Here is a 26,726-nt window from a genome sequence, read left to right on the forward strand (position 1 = left end):
GAAAATAAAGTCTGACACTGATTCCACTGTTTCCCCATCCATTTGCCATGAAGTGATGGGACCAGATGCCATGATCTTAATTTTATTAATGTTGAGTTTTAAGCCAGTTTTTTCACTCTCCTCTTTCACTTTCATCAAGAGGCTCTTTAATTCCTCTTTGCTTTCTGCCATAAGGGTGGTGTCATCTGCATATTTTAGGTTATTGATATTTCTCCCGGCAATCTTGATTCCAGCTTGTGGTTCATCCAGCCCAGCGTTTCTCATGATGTACTCTGCATAGAAGTTAAATAAGCAGGGTGACAATACACAGCCTTGACATACTCCTTTCCCAATTTTGAACCAGTCTGTTGTTCTGTGACTGGTTCTATCTGTTGCTTCTTGACTTGCATACAGATTTCTCGGGAGGCAGGTAAGGTGGTCTGGTATTTCCATCTCTTTAAAAATTTTCCCATTTGTTGTGACCCACACAGTCAAAGGCTTTAGCATAGTCAGTGAAGCAGATGTTCTTCTCAAATTCTCTTACTTTTCATATGCACACCTCAAACCCATACAAATATCGTTGTCACAAATGCTGATATTTGTCAGTAGAATGCAATGCAGTACCAACTCCACTCTGTGTCCACCTCCTCTTTAGAGGTTTGTCATAAATGAGAAACAAGAATTTTCACTTTTTTTTCATTAACCCCAGAGGTCTTGGTACAGGCTGTACACATAGAGGTGGACTAAAATGAAGAAGAATCAACTATTATTATAAGGATGCATGTAGCCCAGCTATTTTACAAAATCTCTCAGACCCTTAGTATCATGAAATGCACCAGTTATAGCTTTCTCATAGAATGTAGCCCCAGGCATCAATTGCCATATTTTCAAGGAAGACATTTTTTTCAATAATTTTCCCCTAGATCCCCCAAAGAGTATCTATTCACAAAAAGTACTCAGAAAAAGAAAGTATACACAAAACATAAAATAAATGATTATATGCCATGGCTTCTTTCTTCCATAATGTGTCATGAATATAGATATGCAAATATAAATATTACACTAATCAGCATGTGGTGAAGTATAGGCAAGTTTTTGCTGACCCTCTCCAAATCCCAAGATTTCCTGCTTACCAGTAAACCCTGATTCAACCTAGTCCCCCAAATCTTGCATCTAAACCTTTAGGAGTTACCTTGTGATTCCTAGCATTTGAAGTGGCCTGTTAGTTTGAAAGCTCTTTGGGAAATGGGAGTTTGCATTAGGAACCCCTCTATTTTCCATACTTCTTTTCTTCACATAAGTTCTTATGAATTTCTGGATTGACAAATAAATATTTTGATGTGCTTATCCCCTCCAATTTAAGAAATGGAGTCTTGATTATGGGGTAGGGACCTAGATGGCAACCTGGAGTTAGGTAGGGGCATCTTCTCATGTAAAAAGCTATATTATGCTCACTGCCCCAAAGTCGTGATGCCAGATCATGATGATGGCCACATACATGCTGGGCCTTCTTTAAGGAAATATCAACCCAACAGGAAAAAAGAAAAAAAAAAAAAACCATAAAGTATGCTGGAAGGCTACTGTCCATGGAGTTTCAAAGAGTTGGACACTACCGAAGTGACCTACTACACACACATACTTCCATTACTTCCGTTTTAAAATTAATTTTTCTTGCACAGAATCTTGGATTCTGTCCAAGTGCACCTAATCAGTTTGGCAGATTACCTTAGCTATTATAGGTGTCAGTTCTTGTAAAATGAACTTCTTTCTGAAAGCAAAGAAAGTATTATCTTCCCATCTCCTATTTAGACAAATATGCTTCCATAGCCTTACAGAAAAACCAGCTCCTAAGGAAGGTGGTTGAGGCACCAAATGACAGTGCTTTAAAGAGTACTAAAGAGTCAGGCCTAACATACATTTTGGATTCATCCAAAAGCAATGTAAAGTATTTGGAATTCAGGAAATCCTAGGAGTTTGGGATTCATAAAAATCATGTGAATAACTGGTAACTGACACATTCATTGATACTAAAAACGGGTCAGTCCCTTAATAATGAAGGCTGCTGCTGCTGCTGCTGCTGCTGCTGCTGCTAAGTTGCATCAGTCAGCCCACCAGGCTCCCCCGTCCCTGGGATTCTCCAGGCAAGAACACTGGAGTGGGTTGTCATTTCCTTCTCCAATACATGAAAGTGAAAAGTGAAAGGAAAGCCACTCAGTCGCGTCCGACTCTTCGCGACCCCATGGACTGCAGCCCACCAGGCTCCTCCATCCATGGAATTTTCCAGGCAAGAGTACTGGAGTGGGGTGCCATTGCCTTCTCTGAATAATGAAGGCTATGTATTAATAAAAATGCCTCTGTGGAGTGTGGTTAGTTAACAGGTCAGTTTTAGGTAAACTGTCAGAGAATTCTTCCAGGAATAGGAAAGTTGGAATTTTCCAGAAAGATGTAAATATAGAGTTAGAGAGCCAGTGAAGATACATTTGAGAAAAATGCAAAGGTAAAATGTGCAGTATAACATTATTCACTCATAATATACAAGTTCATAAAAGCAAAAGCACATAAACAATATCCTTTTTTTTTCTTGAGATTTATTACTTAATTCCATTTTTTGATTCTTTTAAATGAAGTTGATGATCTTACTGAGATCCTTGTAAGAAATCATGCCTGGAACATAAGACTTTCAAAACTTTGTATTATTCTTAATAGATTAATTAATATTGGGGTAAAGGAAAGTCCAGTTTCATACTAAGATTTCCTTGAATAATTTACTAGTATGTTAAAAACTTGAGTGGATTATAGCATTCAGGGTTTTCTTTCCCTGCATCATATGATTTCTAAACCTGATAGGGCTTAAAAGGAACTATGAAGTTTCAAAATAATTTAAAAAGATCTTGGTGATCTACTTAAGTAAATATCTTTAACTTCTTAGGACTTTAGTAGTTTTATAGATCCAAGGTAATGCCTCCCATTCTGTATATATTATACGTACCATAAGAGAGACTGCACTGAAAAATGTCCAAATACTGTGAGCACTGAAACCATTAACATCATCATCGCCAAGAGAAAAATAAAACTCAGTGAAAACTAGTTTAAAAAAAAAATACATGTAGCTTCTCACATTTCTGGTGGTAGAAGCCTAGCATATCGCTAAATCTATCTTACCCCAAGGATATGTATCCACATGTCTCTGATACCACCACCCAATAAAACCCACACCAAGGCCACACCCTTGGTGTTTTCTGATGGTGGTTTTTAGCAAGAGCAGCATGAATATGTGCAGTCATGCTGCCTCGAAGGTAAGCAATTGCAACATGCTGACTAGACATGACACCTTACTTTACCTCCTTGGAGAAGCTGTATGCTTTTCTGATTCTATTGACTGGTGTCCTTTAGCTGACCATCAATAGAGCTACAAGTCAGACATGGAAGGACTTTGCTGCAGTTTGGTGTGTGTGCTCAGTCATGTCCAACTCTTAATGCCTCATGGACTATGGCCCACTAGGATCTTCTGTCCATGAAATTTTCAAGGCAAGAATACTGGAGTGGGTTGGCATTTCCTATTCCAGGGGATCGATCCGACTCAGGGATCGAACCATTGTCTCTCATGTCTCACCTGTATTAACAGGCAGATTCTTTACCACTGAGCCACCTGGAAAGCCCCTTGATGCAGTTTAGCATCCACTTATAGTGAGCAAAGAAATGCGTGGTCCCCTTCATGGCCAGAGTAATATGAAAGGTGAGGATGAATGACCAACATGTCAACATCTTGACTGAATACCTTTCCTGTGTCTAATGTGGGGGCCAGATGTATAGGAAAGGTAAAGTCTTATCCTTTAAGACCTATGCAATCTAGTTGATAAGTTGAATATAAACACAAGAATATTAACACAGAGCTTAGATTTTTCACCTCAAGAATGGATCTGGATGACCCAGAGAGCAGATGATAAAGATTTCAGGAAAAGCAAGCTGAGGGTTTCAATAATAAGGGAAGTTTCATGGACCGAGTTGGGCTTGTGCTGTCCCTTAGAATTGATGAGTGAGATACTGAGAGGGGAAGAGAAAGGTGGGATGGATTGGGAGATTAGGACTGTCATACATATACCACTATGCATAAAGTAGATAACTGATGAGAATGGACTGTATAGCATAGGGATTTTACTCAACGCTCTGTGGTGACCTAAATGGGAAGGATATCCAAGGAAGAGGGGGGTATATGTATATGTGTGACTGATTCACTTTGCTGTATAATAGAACTGATAGAATATCATAAAGCAACTATACTCCTATAAAACAAAGAAATAATAATAAGAAGAAGATGGATGGAGCTCCTGGATGTGGAAGTTAGAAGTGAAAGTAAGGATGCTGACCCATACCAAGCAGATGGGCTGTGTGGGGAATAGTGAGATAATGAAAGGTCTTGACATCTTGTCAAAGGAGTTTAGACTCAGTGCAGCTGGAAGTAAAGACCCACTAGAGATTTGGAGCTGGGGAATAGCCTGACTACATAAAACAGCTGGAAATACAAAACAGCAATCAGTCTGGGGCTTCTCCCATGGGTACAGAGAACTGAGGGATTAATTCAGGTATGATAGACTGAACATTTTCCACAGTCTCTGAAATATACCCAAGATCTCTGATGCGCAGAGATCTGCAACCCAGTGTCTAGCGCAGCTGTGTGTCTAAGTCCAAGTCATGAGAAAGAGCTCACTTAGGAGCAAGTCATTAAGGAGAGAGAAAGCTGTGGGTATTTAAAGCAATTAACAGGGGTTCTGTTTAATCCCCAAATTAGACACTCCCTGAACAGGTGAAATTTTACCAAAAAAAAAAGAAAGAAAGAAAACCTGTTTAGAATTTGTGATAATTATTCAGAAGACACTAATTTTTGCCTTTGGGAAAGACACAGTGGTCAAAAGCAGACGTTAGAGCCAAGGCATTTAGGTTTGGATAACAATTCTACCACTTACTAGCTGTGTGATCATGGATAAATTTATTAACTCCTCTGGGCCTCAGTTCCTCATTTGTAAAATGAGAATTATCATAGCATTTACCTTAAAACAGTGAGAGTTAAGGATGTATCCAATGCTCTATAAATATCTATTCATAATCAAAAAACAAGTAATATGGGGAAAAGCAGAATTTTTCTAAAAAAAAAATAATAATTCAGCTATCATAGTGGTTTACCTAGTCCAACAAAGAGAGGTTAACATTTTAAGAGTACTGGATCATTGATTGTAGCAGTGTCTGTTAACATAGGTGGGTGTAAGGAAGTGATGCAGATTTTGTCAACCAGGGACATTTAGCAATGTCTGGTGACATTTTTGGTTGTCACAACTCTGGGGCAGAGGTATGTGGGCTGGGGAAACTACTGTCATCTAATGGGCAGAAACCAGTGAGGCTTCCAGACATTGTACAATATATAGGAAAGGCTTCCACATAGCAGAGAAGTATCCTGTCCAAAGTCTTACAATGTCAAGGTTCAGGATCCCTGGATTATACTATACATGTGCTGCTATTCATTACAACAAGAAACCTTGACAAACAACATAGCAGGGGAGGGACAAAGAGAAGTCCTGAATCCATCTCCCTACACATTACTTGTACTCTTTATTCTCCTATGCTAACCTATTTTTTAGAGTCCCTTGGACATGAAGGAGATCAAACCAGTCACTCCTAAATGAAATCAGCCCTGAATATTCATTGGAAGGACTGATGCTGAAGCTCCAATACTTTGGCCACCTGATGTAAATGGCTGACTCACTGGAAAAGACCCCAATGCTGGGAAAAATAAAGGAAGAAGGAGAAGGGGATGACAGAGGATGAGCTGGCTGGATGGCATCACAGACTCAATGAGCATGAGTCTGAGTAGACTCCAGGAGATGGTGAAAGACAGGAAGCCTGGCATGCTGCAGTCCATGGGGTCCCAAAGTGTCGGACATGACTTAGTGACTGAGCAACAACCTACTTTAAAACTATGCTCACTGATGAAGTTTTCCTGTTGCCAGCTATAAATATTGATTAAGCAAAAAAGAGTGAAAATTGGGGAAGTATTTTTTTTTAAGTGAGTCCATCACTATGTTCTATCATCACCAGTATTTCCAACTCTGCACCAAATGGAGTATGTTACAGGGAAGGGATGCCATCCCATCAGAAAGATTCTCTTTGGTGGAAAAGCCAAGAGCAACACTCAGAAAATTGTTAGAGTGCCTTGTATAACTGTACATGACTAAGATTGAAAGCACAGTTTGGGTCTTCACAGAGGCAACCAAGTTGAAGTAGAGCTTAAGAAATGAATGGGATTTTGATGGATGTAGGAAAGGGCATTCTCTTGGATGATGTTGCTGAATTAGCAGAAGCATGGTGGTGGGAATATTCATGTGTCTGGGGGCAGTGAGGAATTCTCTTTAGAGGGTCTGTTTTAGAGGCTAGAGATAAGGGGACGCTTGGTGAGAAAAGGAAATCAGTTTAGATAAAGATGGAGCCAGTTAAGGCATTTATATCTGTCCTTCCCTGGTGGCTCAAACGGTAAAGAATCTGGCTGCAATGCAGGAGACCTGGATTCTATCCCTCGATCGGGAAGATCCCTTGGAGAAAGGAATGGTTAACCACTCCCAGATTCTTGCCTGGAGAGTTTCATAGACAGAGCCTGGTGAGCCACAGTCCATGGCGTCACAAAGAGTCGGACATGACTGAGCAACTCACACTTCACCTCACTTCTGATGGTTATGGAGGAAATACATATTCGAGTCCTTTATGCATGGAAATGACAAAAGGAAAAAAAGGTGCTTTAAAAGACGAGGCTATTTCAGTTTGAAGGCAGAATTTAAGGAAAGAATGGATTATGTATCCTACCCTAGCTATGAGACGTTGAGAAGGGCCTCTGCCCTGAAGACAAATGCATAAAGCACAGGCTGCTATATCAGCGTGCTTCCTGGGAAAGGTGTTGTTTAGCCTAGCAAGAGTTTTGAGTTTGTACACATTTGCATGCCAAGACGTGCTGCCACACAGCGCCACTTACAAACACCACCAGGAGCCCAGCCTTTAGCTTGGGGTGGGTATTCATGTTTACTTAGCTATCTGGGCTTTTTTTTTTTTTTTTTTTTGGTTACTAAATTATACATGTAAATCAATATGTATCTTGAATTTACATACCAAATGCAAATGGTGCGACTGTCACTTTTTCTCCTGTTCCATATTTGTTCTCTGCAGAATGAATACCATATGCACCTTCAGTGATTCACTCGGGGCCTTTGCCCTTCTTGCTTCTCAGAAAATCATCCTGGATAGAGTAGAGAGAAGAGCTCTCCAGAGGAGTACAAAGAGCCAAGCCATGAGGCCTTTCTGCACATGGCCAAACAGAAGTCAGGAAACAGAGTTCATGCAAACGGAGGAAGCGTGGCAAGTATCAGACAATAGGGGGTGGTCGTAGCTGTTGCAAACTGGGGAATGAATGTGCTTAAAGACGTTATATTTAAAAAGAAACTCAGAGCTGCTAGAGGGTGGGAAGAGAACTAGCCAAAAGGTCCAAAAGCTACTCCTTGGCAGCCATTGTCAAATGCCGTATGTACAGGTGGTAAAGATGTAGCGTAATCACTCAGAGAGATCTATTTCCCTGTGCCCAGATGCCCTTGCAAAGGACTGACATTTGTGTAGCCCTGGCTCCCTTGTACAAGGTCTCCCTTCTCCTTGGCTGACCTGCCAATCTTGTGAGGGTCTGTGCCCCAGCTGGTCTCTCTGGGCAAGGGCTAGGGCCTTACTCTTCCTGTCTCCCAAGCTATCCACATTGAACCTCAGATGGCATGACTTACCTGGCCCTCTGATTACTCAGTTCAGTGGTTACAATTCAAGCTCCAACTAGAAATCTCCCTTAGAAAGCCCTACTCTACCTTTACTATAGAAGAATCAAATAGACCCCAAAATATGATTGTGGGAAACATTTTGAAGCAAAAAAGCAAATTAGCTTCTCCCTGTGGTCCTCCTCTAATTCTGCTTCTGAAATTCCACCCTGCTATTTCTGGCATTGTCCCTTTTTATTATGTAAAATGATTTCTACTATTGCCTGAATTAAATGGGCAAGATTAATTCTGAGGCATTTTTAAAAACTAAATTTGAGTTTGATCCTTTTCATCAGATCTCATTGCTTTTTCTTTTCTTTTCTTTTTTTTTTTTTTTTTTTTTGCCAGTTCAGTACAGTTTCCCATTAAGAGCTATCAAATTCAATCAAGGTACTCAATTCTTACAGTTTAACTTTCCTGAAATTCAGTGCTCCTCTTTCCTTCTCAATGAACTTTGCTAACTACATGCATAGAGTTGTCATTCAACCCTGGTTACATCAAACTGATGTGTTTCAAGTCTTTCATATCCAAGACAGAAGCAATAAGACCTTAATCATTCCCAAATGGAAACAAAGTTCTCCAGTGTTTGACAGCCCCGCTGTGCTAGGATCAAGGATTCACTTGTCGTTCCATTCAACTGGTAGCAAGAGCTCCACTGCGTTTCATTGAAAACCTTTTGGGCTTCTCACCTATGGAAGTGATACCTTGAGAATCCCATTACTTGCAGTGCAGTGGCTAATTTCAAAGACTGAAGCATTTTGTAATTCTCACTGCTACCTTCAAGGATGAGAGTTAATACTCAGAATACCCTAAAATAACTTGAGCTATGTTTGTTTAATTTACTTCCTCTATACCCACTACACATATATCACTGTTTTTGGTGCTAGGAGAGCAAGCAAACCAATGTACACTGCGATGGAACCACTAATGAGCTGATGTTATCTGCCAGCCTCTTTAAAATGCTGTTTCCTTCCTGTTTTGCTTTTGTTGGGTTATCATTTTGAATTACAGATGCATTCCCAATTCTCCTCCTTACCCTACCTCTTATGAGTTTCCTTTTCTCCCTTTCTCCCTGTCATCCAAAAATAACGTTTCTTTAGGGACTGAGAGCAACTGACACTTTAACATGGGAAACACACACACACACACACACACACACAATGCCATAATTTAGGACCAAGTGATTTCAGATTTTAGATTGAAGAAGAAGGTGTGTGTTTGTGTAAACTCTCCTTTTTGCATATATGTGCATACATTTATCCTGTACTGAGTATGAAAGTGTGAAAGTGTGAGTCACTCAGTTGTGTTCGACTCTGCAACCCCATGCACTGTGGCCCCAAAAGCTCCTCTATTCATGAAATTCTCCAGCAAGAAAACTGGAGTGGGCAGCCATTCCCTTCCCCAGGGGCTCTCCCAGACCCAGAGATTGACCCCAGGTCTCCTGCATTGAAGGCAGATTATTTACTGTCTGAGCCACCAGGGATGTCTGTATTGCCCTTCTTCAAAATAATGTTTGAGCTTCAATTTCCTGACATTTAGAATTCTTTGTTTCCTAAAGAATTTTTTGGGTACTAAGAAGTAGACTTTTGTTTGTTTGTTTAAACAAAATCTTCAGTGTGTGATAGAGGAAACATGATGAAGCTTCCTAACTTGGAAAGTGAAAAGACTCCTGATGTGTCGAGAAAAATGATGTCATGCATGAGGCTATCATACCTCCAGTTTCTCCAGGACAAACTTGAATTTCAACCGCTATCCAGTATAGTTGTTAGCAGCACCTCTTCTGCTCTCAGAGGTTTCCTGGTTTGGGCCATAACCTAGATGGCCAGTGTTATGTCTACCTCTTACGCACAGTGTAATTGCTATTGCTGATGAAATGTGCTTGCTGAAATACTAGAGTGTACAAAATGAAGCAACACCAGATTTCCTTCAGAGTGGGAAGAACATTTCAGAAAGGCCATCTCTAGTCCATACTGGGGAGTAAGCCAACAATCTCTATGCCCAACACTAAGCAGCCACCCTTGTTGAAGCCACCTTTGACCTCTTGCCAATTATCCCCTGTACACCTGGGATCTCCGCGCTCATCCCTGGCTTTCCTAGCCTGCCTCTAATTTCAGACACAACTGAAGTGACTTAGCAGCAGTAGCAGCAGCAGCATGGTGATTTCTGCATCTGAGCCCCTTTTGTCCCTCATCTCCACTGTCTCAACATAGTCAACAGAGAGGTTCATTATGGACCCTGTTTTTCAGTTTGGGCGTTTTCCTCAGGTGAGAGAGAGAAAGATTGCCCAGCTTTCACCCACCAGGAATCAGGATGCAAAAAGGGACATATGTTTGAATGAACAGAGTATTTGCTATTCAAGGCCCAACTCCTCTCCCTTCCCTCTGGCCATTTGGCCCACAGTAAACTTAAGCTCCACTAACAAAACACTCTTGATCTAGAGCTCTAAGACTTAAAACATAAGGGTTTAGTGACATTTTTCATATTTTATCATTTTTCCTGTGTTTATGGGACTCCCTGAGTAAACTGTAAGTTCCTCAAGGGCAGGGACTAGGTCATCATTTCAGTAGTTATCAAAGAGTTGGACTTATAGATGTTATTAAATAGATTTTGGTTGATGACCACTCTCCACCATGGGGATGAAACTCTAAAGTTATCCACTTTGGTAAACCCAACCCACATTCAATGAAATAGAAATGCCATCTAAGTCAGCTTCTTAGCCACTGAACAAGTGTGTGAGACATGCTTTGCAGACTCAGTATTATGGGGTCCATCAGATATCAGAAGTGGAAAGGACTTAACAGACTAACTGCAGTGCTTCGCTATACAGATGAAAACTAGGCTGACAGTTGTGAAGTGACTAGTTCAGGGGTGTGCCAGATGTTGGTGGCACAAGCAGATCTTAGAATGGACACCAGTGTTACCTCCCCTTCCACCCTCTCCCCTGGAAGCCGAGCCCAGCCTTCAGGAAGGACACTTTGAGGCAGAATACCAATTTCCTAGTCAGGGAGTTTTTGATTTGGCCATGAAATAGAGGTTTGTGCTCCCTCAATATCACTTCTTGGCTTTTTTTCTTGTAATTTTAGGATTATTTTTCCCCCAAGTCATCTTCAGACCTGTAATCTCCCAAACTGCTTGTCCACAATCACTGCAGCTCTCCACAGGAGGGAATCCTCCACGGAGTAGCTGTCAAATAGCAAAGAATATTCCTCACAGCCTCCTCTGTCAGGATAGAACTCCAGACACTGTTCTCCCACTCTTGACCCTCTCTGGATTCTTATCGTGTCTTTCTCTCTGAACTCACTCTGGGGTCATTCAGTATCCTGAGTGCATATGATCAGCCTCTGCCTCTTGCCTCTATTTTTCCTCTTTGCTTCCTCCCTCCTCTTCCCCACAGGCAGACTTTCGTGCTCAGAGACGCTGTACCCTCCCTGGCTCTAGGCTTTTCCCAACAAATTCTTCCTTCCCAACCGTCAAGCTGAGAGTCCCCTGCCTGTCTCCCTGCCCAGGAGTTCTTTGGCTATTTCTTCTAGGACACAATCCCCTCTTTACTGATCAAGAAGCTCCTCTCCAGGAAATTTCTCTTAAACAATTAAATTCAACATAATACAGGTTTTTTGGTTGTCTTTTGCTTAGTTGCTCTACATAACATTTGACAAAAGCCATACTATTCTTATTTATAATTTGGAGCACATTTCTTACAATCTATGTGGTAATTTTTATAAAAACTATTGCATTATCAGTCTAGTGGTCAATATCCCAACCCTGTATTATAATGTTGCATGCAAGGCGGAATCAGATGAAATTTTGACACACAATGCCTCAAGAATGTAGTTTCCACATCCCTTTTATATTCTATGAAAGATGCTCTTGCAGCACAAAAATTCTGACATGAGCCAGCATTCTGGACAAGCTAAGGTAAGAAATTTAAAAGTTAAATAGAACTAAAACCCAAAATGGCTGCTTATTAAAGATAAAGGAGGTAAGGAGAGACTTCTTCCAAATTAGCCATTCATTCTCACAAAGAGGAGAAAGAAAGATACATTATGTCTTGCAAGGTGCTCAGCCTGTCTTCACACAGTCCTCACCGTCCTCCCTGAACACACTGAGGTCTCCGGCCAGCCACATCACTTCCACCCCCTCCAGCCTGTGTTAGCTGCAACCCACAAGATCCTCCATCTTCTGTTTTCTCAAGGCAGATCGCACTCATTCCTTCCCTCTCTTCCTGAAGATAAGTTTTTAATGTTGGCTTTCACTATTCCCCTATTTCAAAGCTGAAGGTTTTCTGATGAACTGAGTCCAAGCCCTTTCTTCCATTTTCAAGCCCTTTCATCCATTTTCCTCCTTGCCAGACCTCAGGAGCTTCTTAGCAATAATTGCCAGCTTCCCAGGTGCAAGATAACCAGCGTGACTGTGGCTGATTTCAAACAACACTCTATCACCTTCATCTAATCAATAACCTGGGATTGCAAAGCATCTCCCAGGGTGTCTGTAGACTACCTGCAGGCGCACTCTTTGCATTGTCCTTCTTTAGGAACGACAATGCAGGGAAATCCTGCCTTCAAGCTGCTTACATACTGGGTAGGGAAAAGTTATAAGTGTGTGGAAGGAAATAAACACACAGAGGAGAGAAGAATCATCTGGGGTACAGATGGTATAGGCAGTGGGTTCTAGAGCATGAAGGGAAGGAAGAGATCCACACAGGAGAAATGGGCCGGAAAGGCTGAATGCTGATATGGATTTTAAGGCTGTTGGCACTCAGAACAGGTGACCTGATGACTTGCCCAGAAAGCACGGGAGAGCCCAATGCCATGCTCTCCATGGCAGCCTTCCTCCCAGCATCACCTGGCAGCCTCGAGAAAGCCACGAAGCTACGACAGCCAAGTATGGGCAGAAGGAGGTTTAGGGGTTAATGAGTTTTGTTAGCGTGTTACTTTAATTGCTGTGGTTATTTCTGTACATACGCCTAGAGGCTTGCAGGGAATGCATTTTATGATTAATATTAAGTATTTTGCACAGCACTTTCTGTTTGCAAAGTGCTTTACAATCATTAATTAGTTATTCCTCTTGACGCCCTATTGAGGTGATCCAGGCCTTACTCACTCCCCTGCTCTCTTACAAGTGGTGGCCCTGGTGAGTTGGGGTTAAATGACTTGGCCAAGGTCACCAGGCCCATCAGGGAAAGGCTGGGACTAGAATGGCCCTGTCTCCCTCCAGGCTGAAGCTGGTACTGTGAGACCCAGCAGTGTCCCTGGACAAAGCTCATAAACGTTACAATAAATGAATAAATGGAGCTGAAGGCAGAAAAAAATGGCTCCAGGGCCTTATGGCTAAGGCGTGGGGACACCTTGTCATCACTGTGGCAGGAAATAGGAAACTGCTGAGAAAAAACCCAGCTGAGCTTCAGTCCTGACAAGACCACCTCTTAGAGCCTGTTGTAAAGGATCTTCCCAAAGACCCCCACTGTCCTTGTCATCTGCCCCTTGGGTGTCCTTTGCACATTCCTTTTTAACTCTGAAGGCATATACAGCCCAAAAGGGCTCACCGTGTTTTAAAAACACGGTGTTGTCTGAAAGAGTGGTATGTCAATTTAATTTGAACCAATTTGACAAGTCTGATACACTTTCAGGACAGCAGTCCGCAGCACGGCCACACAAGGCTTCTCTTGTTAGGTTCTCCGCCTGCAGGTAATTACCTCCGATCAAGAGACCGATTGTAAACGCGTTAAGTTTTGCTGACAACACAAAGCTGGGGAGAAGCAGGAACTCCAGTTTGAGAGGCAAGCAAAATGCAACACGATGTGCTTCCTTCTCTAAGCTGAGATGCGATGCAGCAAATAAAATTCAGTATTGACAAACACACATTAATGCCATTGGCCAGGGAGAGAGGACACGAAATGCTGACCTGAAAAAGAACATTTTCTAAAGTCTTCCCTGGACCTCACCATTGGGAAAATCTCAGCGAGGATCATTAGTGCCAAGAGGCTCTGTGAGTTGTCTTTTTTATTTTAAAGTAATACATCAGCTTGGAAAAGAGGATTGTTTTCTCCCCCACTTCTTTCCCGACACCTGCCCACGCCCACTCTCGAATACTTCTGCCAATTGGAGTAGCTCTTGAAGACATTTTCAAGGGATTAGTGATCAAAGCCGACATCCTGTAAGGAAATAGAGATTTTCTAAAAACAGGAGTACCCGATTTAAATCCCCTTATGGCAGATGTTTTTTAAAGGAAAACCTGTCTTGCCTCATTGCGGGCAGGACGAGCCCAGCCTTGATTTAGGCTCATTACTCTCACAATCTTCCTTTCGGATGCAAGAGGGATCATGACTGTTCAGTTCGAAGCACATTTCTCAGTTTCCTTTTGATGGTATTTCCAGAAAAATGTCACAGAACCAGATGGGCCACCTTCCCCCGCAGCCCCCAAGTTAGCTTTACCTTCAAGGAGAAGAAAACACCATCAATGGTTTAGCACATAATTCGCAAGATTTCCTTTTTGGGGTTTGTTTACTTGCTTGAAGCACTTTTTCTGTTTTTTGAAATGAGTGCATACTAAGGCTCTATCATCCTGCTAAGTGTTGGGGCTCAGTTGGGCTTGGCTGCAGTTAGGGGACATGTGAAGAAAAGATAGCAGATGGTGTCCTTAGCATCCAGGTGAGTAAAGAGTGTGGATTTAAAAATAACAACTTCCCTGAGCTCTCCTAGAGATGGGTCAGATTGCCAAAAGATAATCAGGGCTAAGGGGATTATGGTGCAGAAATAAGAACAATCTACTGGGAACTCATGAAGGAAGAAAGGTTTGGGCAAGGCCTTGGGAAATAAATATAATTTACCTACACACATACACACAATTTTTCATTCTAATCAAAAAGTCTCATTTGACCTAGAATTGCTGACATGTGCTCTATGAATTCTATTTGATGCTTTCAAGGTTCTAGAAGATGCAGAGGAATTGGGATTGGGGGTTACTTGGGTCACCCTAAAGACATCTCAGACTTGCTTCTGTAGCTGTGGTTTCTTCAGTACCATACCTGATTCCTGGACACAAAGAACTCTCTGTTTCTCTGATGAGGCTGAAATTCCATGAGTGGATCCCCTAAAGCTCTCTCAGGTCCCCTCCTCAAGCTCTCCCAGGCCTCTGAAGCTCCCAAAGGAAGGCAAGTCGTGGTTCCTCCTGGAGACTGCTCCCTGTCAAAGCCCCTTGCAGGTGGTATGCTTTCCTGGTGGCTTTTCTCCATCCACCATGGATCCCTAAACAGGTCCTTTCAGAGTAGTAGTGAATGCCACATCGTATGAATTCTTTTGGAGTGCCTACAATGTGTCAAAGTGCCATTTGTTTGAGTTGTCCTTAGTAATAATATGGAAAGGATAGCTAGTATTAATTAAACACCTATCGTTATTGTGTGTAATGTACTATGCCAAGTGCATTGCAGCATCACCTCACAGAATCCCCGGAACAGTCCTATGAAGTAAGTATATCTATTGTCCTCAGGTTTAATGTGAATACCCTTGGGCTTAGAGAGATTGCCAAGAGTTTCAAGGTTAAACAACTAGTAGTTAACCATGACAAGGTTGAAAGCATCTCTTACTGACGCTAAACCATTGCTCTCAATCTGTGCCTCCCTAACTGAGCACAAAGAAGATGATAATATGAAACATATGCAAAATTGTTGTTCTTTCATTCAACTATTTTTAACCCAGATGAAATCTTGGAGTTGAGAAAAAAGGCATGTAAGCAACTAAAATAGATATCAAAAATCCAACGCGTGGATACACTTTCACTCAACTGATAGAAGAATCACTCAGGCCCTCATTAAATGACTACTGATTTTTCTTTTACAAATAATCACAATCTTTGGTTCCTATCACTTTACAAAGCAGATCAGAAAGAAAAAACATACCCATTTTAATTTCCTATTAGGAAATTGAAGTTAGTAGATATTATAGCAATATTTCCAAAGAAATAGTGCTGGTATGTAGAGGAGTCAGGATGCAGTTTGTCTCAGCCCTAACCATGATTTTTGAGAGTTTCTTTTAAAAAACATTCTCTAAAAGCAAACTCAAATATTAATCTTCAGGACTGTAAGGGGATCATAAAGTACGGCTTGCTAGAATTGCAAAAAGACTCCTCAAATCTCAACCCTCATTTAATGGTTGAGTTTTAAGTCTTCATGAAATGTGAGAAACGTGGTACTGAAAGGATTCTAGACTTTTTAAAGCAGCTGTACCAACCCAGACCGAAATCTGTCCTTAACCTAGAATGTGACTCTCTTATGGGTTAGCTATAATTAGCCAACGTATAGAAGGATATAATCCCCAAGAAGCTTTTCACGACTTATCAGACTATACCATGACTGGTATGGAATCTTAAATCAATAGACTGGTTTTTGGTCTTTTTGTTAATATCAACATAGAACTATTACAGACATTCATAAAAAAGTTCAATAATCATATCTCAACAGGCATAAAACAAAAAATTTCATAATAATACAAAGGAGAAGAGTTATTTTGCAAAGAGTGTTCCACAGTCTGAATTAATGACTGTTAAACAGATAGGAAGACTTATTAAAGAATATTTTGCAGATATGCAAGCAGAAGCCCTGCACAGTTTCTCCAGTGAATAATGTAGTTAGTGCAGGTCGTGCAGTTGAGCCTCTGAGTAGACTGACTAGCCTTCCATCTCTGGTTTCAAACATGTTTACCCTATAACTCTGCCACAGGCCCATTTTCTTTAAGGATTGATTTCCTTCAGTCCAATGTTTTTTGTGTCTTTCTTGGTATCATTTAAAATTTTTAAATGACACCATAAATAATTTCTATTCTATGAGGTCCATACTGATGACACGCTTATGACAAAACTCATGAAGATTTAGTCTCAGTAGAGGAATGTGCAGAACTTACCTCTTTCTCTCTGGATATGAAGGATTTAAAATATCCTCACAGGACGTTTGTGTAGCAGATACAACTTTGAAATCCCCAGATATAATTTAATTTAATTTAACATGTGTTTACAAAAGCATCTGCAATGTATTTAACATAGCTCTGGTGTCTGAGAGATGCAAGAGGAAGTTCAGAATTTTCTCTGGGTAAATGTAAACTTAACTGAGAGTAAAGGATTTGTACACATGAAATAACAAATGGATAAAGGAGAATGTGAAGTACAAAAACATAATAAAATATAATAAAATGTATTGTAGCAAGAGTGTACACTAGAATATCAGAGAAGAGGTCAAAATTGGAAATAGCATTGTCCTGGGATACTGAATGGGTGAACTCTTATCTGAACCTCCGCCATGGATTGGAGTGATCATCCAAAGATGGATGAAGAGTTTTTCACCAAAAGGACAGGCAAGGTCATAGCCAGCATTAGGGCAAAACATAGCAAGAGATGGAACAAACCAATGTGAAAGACACATTGAAGAGGAGGAAAGATGCATCTGGAAAAGAAGTTTGGTGCAATGGATAGATGGCCACCCACATGCACCCCAGTACATACTTATACAATGCTCATCCCACTTGGACGGACTGGCCAGAACTCCCTGCAAGTTCCCATTGAAATATTTCTCATCAAGAGGACATTTAAAAGGATAGAGAGGGTACAAATGGCCAACAGGAGGACTTACTGAAATAAAAGCAGCAAAATAATTTCCCAGATTGCCACTGACTATTAAAATAGGCCGTGAGGGTCCATGGTTATTACTTTAACAATTAGTTAATTTTAGCAGCAGGGAGGCCATTAGCTGACCAGCTCACTCCTCTGCCCAGCATATCCTAACCAATGAGCTGTGATTGGGGCAATAAAAATGAGATTGTGTCTAGGCAATAAAATATTTAGACTTTTAATATGTTGGTGTAAATGGACTACATTTTAAAGTGACAGAGCAACATATTTTCCTTCTCTTTATTTATTTTTCCAAGGCCAATACGCCTAATCGTTGCCTCAGCAATCTGAGAGAAGGTATAATAAAAGCAAAGAGTGTGAGAAGAAACAAAAATTAAGGAAATTAAAAAGGAAATATGCAAACACTTTGTGTGCTAGAGTGAGTAAAAAATCCATGAGTTTTATTTCTAAAATGGAAAGCAGTATATATAGAGAATTACCACATAAAAATCAAATTGACATAATTTATAAAGAATATGGGAATTAATGAGACACATATAACTTTATCTGTGAGTGGTATCTATAGCTAATATCTTTATCCGTAAATGTCACCCAAATGTAAGTCAATTGCCAATTTTAAATTAATTTGCAGAATACATGCAAATATCTTAAAGATTCTATATGCAAGTAAATGTAAATATTGCAAAGCCCCTGAAAATGGAAATGAGTATGCATAACTTTCTGCACCAATAAAGCTAACATTTCTATTGCTACTTTATTTCAACTGAGGCTTTTCTACACCAAGTGATGAGTGCAATGTAAAGTTGCGATTCATCCTGAGGTGAGCATTCTGAGCTTCATCTTTCCTAAAACCATCCCCCCTGTTTATCTACAACCATGGCCATCCAGTCAGAACTGGTTGCTCTTCCCCCATGGTCTACACTTGAGCATTCTTTTCCTCCCTAATTGGTAATGTGCTTTCTCATTTTCTCTCCTTATCCAAAGTCTACTTATACATAAAGCTTATTTTGTCTGTCTTGAAATACTGTACTTCTTGCTTGAAAGTGCACTAATGTCTTATAATATATCAAAGATTTTCAGTATTCTAAATAGATGGAAACATATACATTACCATATGTAAAGCGGATAGCTGGTCGGAATTTGCTGAATGATGCAGGGAACCCAAAGCTGGTGTTCTGTGATGACCTAGGGGGTGGGGTACATATGTATACCTATGACTGGTTCATGTTGATGTATGGTGAAAACCATCACAATATTGTTTTTACCCTCCAATTGAGGTGAGAGGGGGGTTCATGTTTGGGAATGCATGTACACCTGTGGTGGATTCATGTCAATGTATGGCAAAACCAGTACAGTATTGTAAAGTAAAATAAAGTAAAAATTAAAAAGAAAATTTTAAAAAAAATAAATAAAATTTTTAAAAAGAATAGAAGACTATCTCAATAGCAGATTCCCTCTAGAGACTCTTGCTTGCTCGATGAAGCAGCCGTGACGGAGAAGGCCATCTGGTAAAGGAGTGCATGCCTCCAACAGATGATCAGGCAGCCTCTGAGAGATGAGGGCAGTGTCTAGCCAGGAACCAGCAAGAAGCCAGAGATGTCAGCCCTACCATCACAAGGAAATTAATTCTGCCAAAACACTGAATGAGACTGAAAATGAATTCTTCCCCAGTCAAACCACCATTTGAGAATGCAGCTTGGATGATACCTTCATAAAACCCTAAGCAGAGGACCCAGTTAAGCTCTGCCTTGTGTTCTGATCCACAGAAACTGCAAGATAATAAACGTGTGGGTTTTTTTGAGTGACTAAATTTGTTAGTTTGTTACCTAGCAATAGAAAACCATAGAACTTTTTCTCTTTAGATTTTTCTTTCTGACTGGAAATAACACTCAATAAATATTTTGTTTGTAAAAAAAAATAAAATATGACACGATGAACTTATCTATGGGGTAAAAAAAGATCCAGATGAGAGAGGGTTTAAGGAATATATGTGCCTGTTCTCCAAAGGTAAAAGCTACTACTTGACATGAGGGAGGCTCAAATACAAAGCAATAACAGAGCAACCTGGCTCTTGCTGATGGTCCTCCAGACCAGCTAGGTCAACCACAGGACACAACCACCTCAACTCAAGTATGTGTCCCCTGGACCAGGAGTTGTTTTTGTTCAGCCTATCAGATAAGTAGCCCTTATTGCTTTCATGCATTACATCATCTTTGAGTTCTTGGCACATCAGTTAACTTCAAATTACCTAGCACTCATTATTTGTTAAAAAAAAAAAAGTGGAAAAAGGAAATAAAGAAAAAGGATAATTTACATTTCCTGATTCAAAGCCAGGGCCTATTCATCATCACCTGCACATCGCTTATAAAGATGATAAATGAATGTATAGTAACTGAACCCTAAAACAAAATAATGTGTTTTTCTTAAAGCTTTGCAGGGCTGCATTTCCATTGTAATTAGTTTACTTTTTTTAATCAAATTCTGTTAAGCGGCAGTCAAAATGAAAGCTGATTTTCAGGCTGCTAAAAGTAGCCCAAAAAAAGATGAGGAGAGAAAACAAGGATATTTTTCAAACTTAATGTTACAAAAATATCAAGATAATTGTATAACTCTCAGAAACAACAAGAATATAATCGTGTCTTGCTGATTGTATGATATGTTAATATAAGATGCTATAAGAGAAGCTACCATTTGGTAAAGAGCTGGTTAAAATGCTATTCCATCTTTGGAAATTCATACAGAGAAGGACATCCTTAGATTTTTATTATTCTAGCGTCTCAGAGGTATCTACTTATTCCATCACACGGATTCCCTGTTTTTTAGTTTTGCGCTACTCTCTCCGCCTGCAATGGCATTAGCACTCCATTCTTTGGCTGTCTAATTCCTACCTCTACCATCCTAGTTTCATCAACAATGGCAGCCTATCCTATAGCTACATTTCACTTAGCAGATAAACGCTTGTGCTATTGTCTGTATCTTGCTCTTAGATTTTGAATGGTTATCAGTGTCACAGATGGTTGGCAGGTATTTGTCTCCTTATCTGGATTTTATAATCCTCAAGAGTGGAGAAGTCATGACTAATCAAAGTTTCCATTGTTCATTGACTAGCAACATTATGGGAAAGAAAGTGAATTCTTAGCACGCTATAGTAATAGTACTACTTAAGCACTGTGAGCTCTCCCCCACTGAATCTCAGCCTGGGAGGACCTGGGAGTCCAGGTTTCGTCTTACTCAGAAGTCAAGTGGAGGGGAGGAATGTATGGCGACTGCCACATTTGATATGCATTAAATGTCTTTTTCTACGCAGGACCTGCGCTTGGAACACACGAAGTATTTGCAAATCTTCTGAATAACCTTGTCTTTTTGCCTTACATTCTTTCTTGCCACTATACTCTCATGTTCCACAGCTCCTGCCTGTCAACCACATTTTCAATCACACACACTGTCCTAAGACTAAAAGCTCTTAACCTTCTACTTCATTCATTACTAGTACCTAGTCTCAGATCTTGCCTTCTTTCTCAAAGCTAAACATTTGTTAATGACCTAGACTCTAGTCCGCAGAATGTGACACCTTCCTGAGATGAGTCAGAAGTTCCTCATTCATGTGTCTGGTGCTCTGCTGATGGATGAGGGCTAGCACTGAATGAGCATAAACCATGTGCCAGGAAATATGTGATTTACAAATTGTTAATCTCATTTAAATTGTCAATATTTGCATACAGCATGGCATCCTTACTGAAAGCCTTGGAGGAAGAGGTACCCATCTTCTTATGTAAACCTCATTTTTTCTTTCAGCTCTTTACTTAGAGGTAGGCTCCCTCTCTCTCTCTCTCTCTCTCTCTCTCTCTTCCCCCTTCTTTCTTTCTTGATGTTTATTGGAGGTTTGTTCTTTATATAAGATCTTGTTTCCCCCAGAATTAATTAGCTGTCAGTTTTCTTGTTGACTTTGCCTGTATAGCAAAAAGCACTTTCAACCTGTACACATAGGTCTTTCTTCAGTTTAAGAAATGCTTCCTTAGGGCCTCCTTGATAGTGCGATGGTTAAGATGCTGTGTTTCTGCTGCAGGGGGTGTGGGTTTGATCCCTGGTTTGGGAACTAAACAATGCTTCTTCTCTTGTATTTGTATTCATATATTATACTTGATATTCCTTTGATGCTCTTCTTTGGGAAAATCAGTTATCTATGTAACTATGTCCATTTCTCTCACTTGTGAGTTGGGAATCTAAGGCACACAGGCTCCCCCAGTAGCAAAGTCCTCAGCTCTACAATCTTTCCTGGATTTTGTGTGTCTGTGGTGCAGATAAGGGGTAACTTATGTGATCAGTAGGCTGCCTTACTCTCCTCATAGTATGGATAAAGTCATTCTCCCAACGTAGTAATGCTCAGATTTGAGCTACAGCAGCATCACCTTTAGGGCTGGTTAGAATATCAATTACTTGGCCCAGCTCCTAGAATTTCTGAATGAAGTGGGTTGAGGGAAGACTTGAGAAATTAAACTCCGAGTTCTCAGTTGATGCTGATGCTGCTTGTCCAAGGACCACACTGAGAACCACTGTCCCAAATGACTAATTTAAGTCACTGCTACTTGTCACTGTGACATGAATTTGAAAATGAGTTCATTTTTTTTCTCAGAAATTACAAACAAATATATCTATCCACACCATCCAATAGGGTATTTGTTTACTTGCTCGTGTTTAAATTGGCTTCCAAAATGGCAATCAGCACAGGACAGTGTACATAGTGGAAATCTTTTCAAGTTCATCTTTCCCATTACTAATTAAGAAAATTCTAATCCTGCATTTATTACCATGAATGAGAACCTTGTTTTAACTGCTGCAGTTTCTAATTATTTGACATCCTATCTATACTTGTGCAAATTACCTTCATATTCATCTTATTATGTACTTCATCATATTGAAGTTTAATTTTAGCATTTTCAGCCCTTACGGAACTTATGGATCTCTTTCCTTATTTCATATAGGCTACGTCTTATATCTTATTAAACATGTCATGGAGTTTTCTGAAGTGTTTTCTGGTTAATTTAGCAAATTATTGTCAATAGTCTTAGCTTTCTATTAATGTTCAGGACAATTATTAAATTCCTTTGCTTTCAGTATTTTTGTCATAGGTTCTGGTCTGCTTTAGTTCATAGGCACTTAGCATTCTCTTTAGCTATTCCATATTTGAATGAGTGGTGCATTATTTCAATCCAAACTTTTTCAAGAGACGTGGTGTACAATTATCCTTTGGCTTATGCACTATTCACCTTGTGCTTGTCAAAAAACTAAAAGAACAGCAGCCAACTTCAGTTGGATGGTAATTTGACAAAAACCAATCAGCCCATTGCCAAATTTGGATCCAGCTTATAGCAAGGGCTGCTTTGCTGGCTTGAAATGGTTAATATTTTACCTTTTTGCCTAATTTTTAGCCAAATTTGGAGCCAGCTTATAGCAAGGCCAGCTTTGCTGGCTTGAAATGATTAACATTTTACCTTTTTACCTAATTTTTAGAACTGACATCATATATTAAAAATAAATAGGTAATAGGTATATAAATAGACAACATATATATATATATATATATATATTTTAAATAATAAACAAAACATAAAGGATAATACAACAATGGCCAGTATGCATTACTGTTAGGGGTTTTCTCTGCTACTGCCTAGAAAACTGTGTGTGTGGGATTTGCCAATTCAAATACAAAATTCCAAAAGCCAAACTTCCTTTGCACTACCATTCCACTCCTTCTGTTCTGCTGTCTAAAGATTAAAGGGACCAAACTCCACTGAAAACTTCTGTAAAAAGCAGTGAGTAGGAGGTGATCTCCTATGACAATATAGCCACGATAAACACTAGGTCTTGAGCCCAAGGAAAAGATCATGGCTGGGGGTAAATGAATACCACTGGGGTGCTCTTAGTGTGCGGCTGCATGAATGGGCCACATTATTTTTTCAATCCAACTTCATGAACCGTGTAGATATTGAAATATCTCCAAGAGTCTGGCAATGGCTTTCTGTCTGCCTTAGTTCTCCCAGCAGATATGAGTACTCATTTTTTAATTTGCTGTCATAAAATTTCCACTGGCATATGTGCACAGAATATTCCAGGGATGTTATAGTCAATTCTTTACCAGAAATCAGAATAAGCTTTCTTATATGTCTTACCATTTTTTCACAGTTAAAACACTTCAGTAACTCCCCATCACTCATCCCTTAAGTGTAAGGTCCAGGGTCTTTCATAGCCTGTTTTGGTCCTGTCCAGACTCCCGTCATGTAACCCTCACCCAGTGTGACGGACTGAAGAGTGTCCTCCAAAAACCTCATATACCGAAGCCCTAAGCCCGAGGGTGGATGTATTTGGAGATGGAGCCCCTAAGGAAGTAATTCAGATTAAATGAGTTCATAAGTGTGAAGCCCTGATCCAATGGTATTCCTTATAAGAAGAAACACCAGACAGCTCATGCTTGCTTTCTCTTTCTCTCTCTCTCTCCCTCTCTCTCTCTCTCTCTCTCTCTCTGCCCATGCCCATGCCCATGCACTGAGGCAAGACCACTTGAGGACACAGTGAAAAGGCAGCCACCTACAAGCCAAGAGGACAGAAACTAAAACTGGCAGCGCCTTGACCTTGGACTTTCCAGCCCCCAGAACTAATGAACAGAACCAATAGAAGATATCTGTATCTTTATATCTATCTATATCTGGTGGCGGTGGGGGGGGGTTTAGTCGCCAAGTTCTGTCCAACCCCTATGACCCCAAGGACTGTAGCCTGCCAGGCTCCTCTGTCCAGGCAAGAATGCTGGAGTGGGTTGACATTTCCTTCTCCAAGGGATCTTCCTGACCCAGGAATCGAATCTGGGTCTCCTGCATTGTAGGTAGATTCTTTACCAACTGAGCTACAAGGGAAAACTGTCTATCTATCTATCTATCTATCTATCTATCTATCTATCTATCTACGTATATAGAGTGATAGAGACAGAGAGATTATAATGAACTAACTCATGAAGTTATGAGACTAGAAATTCCCAAGATCTGCAGTAGGAAAGCTAGAGACCCAGAAGAGCTATTGAAATAGTTAGAGTGAAAAGGCCTGAGAACCAGCAGAGTCAGTGTTGTAAACTCCAGTCCAAGTGAAAATTCAAAGTCAAGAGGAGGCTGATGTCCGAGCTTGAAGACAGTCAGGAGAAGACAGTGAGTTCTCCTTTGCTCAGCCTTTTTGTTCTACTTAGATCTTCCATAAATGAGATAAAGCCACGTACACTGGGAAGGGCAATCTTTATACAGTCTATTGATTTAAACATTAATCTCATCCAGAAACTCCCTCACAGAGATATCCAGAATAATGTTAAGCAAATATTGGGGCTCCTGGTGTTCCAATTAAGTTAACACAGAAGATTAATCATCAGAGTCCTCTGCTAGCCACCATACTACTTGTAAAAAACAGCATGGATGATGCAGTATTCTAATTTCAGCTGGATGTCTCTTGTCTTATTGTATTGGTGTATATGTTTCTTCTGCCTGAATGGCTTCCTTCCGCATCCCTTTATTGTGTGTGTTCATCTAGAAAACCCCTTGTTGTTGTTCAGTCACTAAGTCATGTCTGATTCTTTGTAACTCCATGAACTACAGCATTCCACGCCTCCCAGTCCCTCACTATCTCCTGGAGTTGGCTCAAACTCATCCCCACTGAGTCAGTGATGCCATCCAATCCATGCTAGAAATGGTAGAAAACACCTACCCACTTTTAAATCTTATCTCAAGGGCTAATTCCTTTGAATCCTCTGATTTCTTTAAGCAGAATTTATGTTTTCTCCCATTGTTTTTTTAAGTAACTGATGAGAAAGCCCATATCATCTTATATTGTAATGTTTTGTCTATCAATATTAGAAGGCTTGCTTTTCACTAGACTGTGAAGTCCTCCGGCTCAAAATATGTGTCCTTATTTTTTTTCTAATTTTTTTGCATTTATTACATTCCGTTATGTAAAACTGTTTTAATAAATCTCTGATGATTGAAGCAATGCACAGATGAAAAAGAGCAAGGTGAGGAATCAAAAGACAGGACTATGAAGCTGTGACAGGAATTAGCTAAGGGCATGTTTCCAGGACTCCTGATGGCAGAGCATAAGGTGGCTTCTTCTCCAGGCAAGCCTGGGTACTCTATCCAGTTTCTGCTGCATTATCCCATCTTCCGCTCTGTGACCATTCCCTCCATTTTGTCAGGTGATGGGTGGGCTCCCGTCAGAGAACTCTGCTGGAGATGTGATCAATCAGCCTCAGACACCTGAAAAATGTAATTCTCCTGGATATCTCCTCTTGCCAGGATGTGGAGTGCAAAGGAGAGCCAGGCTGAGCACACAGAGTACCTCAGGCATCATTACTCAGATCAGATCAAGCTCAAAGCCCACTGGAACCAGATAAGAAAGGCTGGTGGACGACTGGGGAATGATGGGGGAAGGAGAGGTAGACAACATCTGAGGAAATAGGAAGCAAGGGAGCCTTCGTGTCTTCCCAGCCTGAGTCACAGCGTTCTTCTACCTTGCCTGGTAGGCAAGGAGACGTGTGCTGGCCGTCATGGCATCTGAGCAGTCTCACTCACGGTGTTGGAGAAGCTCTCGCAGTCCCGGTCTGAAAAACCCCTCTCTGGAAACAGAAAGTACATTTAGAGTTCTAGAATAGAGACAGGCAAGAAGAGTGGGTGGGGTTTAATGACTGCTTTTGGCAAAGCTCCTCAGTAAGTGAAGGTGAGGTTCTCCAGCCAATAGATGGGAAATACTAAATGGAAATACAGGCACTTGGTGTGGACTTCCCACCATGCGCTCCTATCTCTATGTCCAGGTTGATGGCCATGATAGCGTGGGTCACAGAAACGCCCAGTTCCCATACTTATGCATCTTACGTCCATGATAAGAAAGGAATAGAAGGGTGGCCTGCTAGATTTGAATGTGGTCTCTTGTCTTTCTACTGCTCCCAAATCACTTTGCCTGGGCACTGGAAGTAAGTACTTGCTTTCTCTAATTTTTATGGAACTGAGAACTTGCCTCTTCTTCATGGCTGGAAAATTTACATACCTCCTGTAGCAATTCTGTGGCAATAAAATGCACAATGGCCTACATGACCACAGTAAGCAGATCCATCCTGACTGGTGGCCACACCAGATTTCAGGTACCAAAGGGCTGCAGGCGAAGACAGAAGTTACTTTCATCCTGCCCTCATTGTAGTTATGGGTGCTGGGGAATGGAAGAAAAATATTCCAGGGGCTAGCTCCAGGGAGAACCAAATCCACCACTAAATCTCCA

Source organism: Ovis aries, chromosome 23, assembly GCF_016772045.2.
Source record: "Ovis aries strain OAR_USU_Benz2616 breed Rambouillet chromosome 23, ARS-UI_Ramb_v3.0, whole genome shotgun sequence".
Lineage (NCBI taxonomy): Eukaryota > Metazoa > Chordata > Mammalia > Artiodactyla > Bovidae > Ovis > Ovis aries.